Here is a 3,056-nt window from a genome sequence, read left to right as displayed (position 1 = left end):
AACATCTAAACAACCATTGCTCCAGTTTCAGATAATGATTTTGTAAAAACCCTCTAATACCAAATAAGCCAGGCTGCCAATGAAGTGTCAGGCAAGGATGTAACACAGCTATTACAAGCAAAGCTACTAACTTATCAACAAAAAAAAATTGAATGTGTTTTAAGTTGTCCTGAGATTAGAGAGAGAGCCAATTAAAAGGGTATCTGTATTTTGGTGCGTGGCAAAATAATTTAACTGTGCCAAAGCTAACTATACAACGAACCAGCATATGTTTCCATGGACACCAACAAAAACTGCAAAGACAAGAAGCTACGGAAGCATTGATATTAGAATGTTAGCAAGCCTGTGAAATCAACGGGGGCAGATAGCTCAATTTCCTGGACAAGCCAAGAAGAATCTTCTTCAACCAACTCGGAATATGTTATGGGTATCTGAGTTACTCTGTATCTGGGGATTTCAATCTTTTGCAATGCTTCCCACCTTTCTGTCAACCCATCACCTTCCAACATTCTCAAAACATCACACATTTTGGGACGATGTCTAGGCTGAAATTGAGTACATAACAAAGAAACTTGAACCATCTCTTCTAGCTCAACTCTATCAAAATTTCCCTTAAGATCTTTATCAACAATGAGGTGCAACTTCTCTTGATGAAGCTTTTTTACCTGTCAAACAAGGACACAAGAAAACAAGTCAAGAGGTGAGCTTTCCCACTTAAAAAAAGAGCTATCTCATTGAACTTCAGGGCTTCATCCAACTGAGCATATCACCCAATCAAGCATTACAACTGTCTGTTTTACAGTAGGACCAAAATCTAAAGCCCTTTGTCCTGTAATGAGCTCCAACAGTAACATCCCAAAGCCAAATACAACAGTTTTCTCTGAAGATTGTCCTGTTGAAAGGTATTCTGGGGCAATGTGACCTACCGCCCCTCGAACAACAGTATTAGCACGAGAATCCTTGTGATCCAAGAACTTTGCTAACCCAAAATCTCCAACAACAGCTTCAAAATATTCATCCAGTAATATATTCGCTGCTTTCACATCCCGGTGAATAATCTTGGGATCACATTGCTCATGCAAATATAACAGTTCCCTAGCTGCTCCAAGGGATATACGCTTGCGAGTAGGCCAATCCAGGGCAAGCTTCCCTTTAATATGATCTGCAGTTACCTAATATCTAATTAGCTTCCTCTGGTAATGATACCTTGATAGATCTAACTAATTCAAGAAGACTTCCAACAGAGCTAAAGAAAAAGTGAAACACTAATAAACAATATGGGGATAGACCTCTAAGACAAGAGGCCACACTTCCATTTGGCATGTAGGGATAGATCAGAAGCCTCTCTCTGGAGGTTGTGCAAAATCCATACAATCACAATAGGTTCCTATGCATAGCCAAGTTGATCATTTCCACGTCTGTTTGAAATTGAATTTCTCCTCCCTGCACATTACCATCTTTCAACCTTTTTTATAGCTACTACAGTGCCATCTTGTAGGCATCATTTATACACAATTCCATATCCTTCTACTCCTAAAATATTCTTGTTACTAAACTTATTAGTGGCAACACATAACTCTTTGAAGGAGAATCTCTTCAAATGCCCTAGACAAATATCAACATTGTGTTGTTCTGCAAGAAAATTCGATGCACAAGATGGTACGACTGTTAGATCTATCATTGTCCCGTCCTAAAAAACATTGTTGGAATGGAAAGGAAATCAATTATGAAAAGGATTTGCATGCAAACGATTGACATCAATGAAAATTTGTTCATTGTGCCACCAAAGGAGAAGTCCAAGGAAACGACAAACACAAAGCCAAGAATAGCGGCCAAGACAACGACCAGCTTTCTACTTTTAGATTGTCTTGAAGGAACTCTACCTGAAAGCAGATGCCATCTTTTACTGTTTACATATGCTCCAAATATAGTAGAAAACAATGTGCAGAACTTGAATTGAGGGCATTACCTTGCGGTGTTTCAACGACTAATGGGATAGGCGTTGGAAATTCTCCAGGGCACTTATATGTTGAATTCGGTCCAAAGATCAAAGGGTTGCCCACAATACTGAACAAGAAGGAAAGGAAAGGAATCAATACTAAACACTTCCCATCTATTATTTAAGGCTTCCATAAAACAAAATAATAAATAGGGTGTCCTAAAAATTTCTTACTTGAAGGTTCTAGCAGAAATGCTTGGCACAAAACCGCTCAGATTATTGCATGATAAATCCCTGAAATATTTAGGAATCAGTACACCCATGTTATGAAAGCAATAGTTGTAATTTGGTCTGACGGGATATAAAAATTTAACTAAATATTGTAGGCAAAAGAATAAGAGAGCTCCAAAATAGTAGAGAGACATACAGGAAAATAAGCCCTGTGATAGTAGCTAGTGATGGGGAATTGGTCCAGATAGGTTATTATTGTTGAGCCACCTGGTTTGCCCAGAGAAAAACATACATACAGTAAGTCACATTATTTATTTTTTATTTTTTTAACTATATGGTGAATTTTTTATTTTTTTAATCATATGGTGAATCGGTAACTGTCAGTTCTAATCAATGGGAGACCCAGGATCAAACCTCATAGCTGCCACTATAACACCAAGAGCATAACCAACCACCTGCAAGTCGAGTATACTAAGTTCCTATGATTTTAGCAAGAGCAGACTCACGGGAAAGGGGAATCCCCCCCTCTAGCCGCCACTACAGCAGATCATTGTACTCAATGAGATTTGAACTTCGATCTCCCCGGGCTTCGCCCATGTGACTTACCGTCAAACCACACATCACTATACAGTAAGTCAGATTATTATGGGCCAAACAATGTAATATATTTTAGGTCTTTTTGATTTTCTTTTAGAGGCATTAGAATACTTGAGAGACAAAATCACATAAAGAGGCCTTGACCAAAGATATAGCCAATTTTTGAGCGGCTACATTTTCTTCTGTAATTAAAAAGAACTAAACCTAGTTTTCTTCTCTTGGCCTTTTCTTCACTGGCTCTGCAGTACCAGGGATTTGTGATTTTTTAATAGTAATTTATTGGAAAGGC

General features: G+C 38.2%; 1 pseudogene; it reads right to left on the bottom strand.

Annotated features, from left to right (window-relative positions):
• Positions 1-326: 326 nt before the first annotated feature.
• On the bottom strand, positions 327-2,589 carry LOC149153987 (protein CLAVATA3 INSENSITIVE RECEPTOR KINASE 6-like; annotated as a pseudogene).
• Positions 2,590-3,056: the final 467 nt, after the last annotated feature.

The sequence above is a fragment of the Pinus tabuliformis genome, chromosome 9, assembly GCF_031772625.1.
Source record: "Pinus tabuliformis cultivar Carrire ecotype Pingquan chromosome 9, CPIR1, whole genome shotgun sequence".
NCBI classification, from domain to species: Eukaryota; Viridiplantae; Streptophyta; class Pinopsida; order Pinales; family Pinaceae; genus Pinus; species Pinus tabuliformis.
Note: the sequence above shows the minus strand (reverse complement) of the source record. Positions and strands in the feature narration are given on the sequence as shown.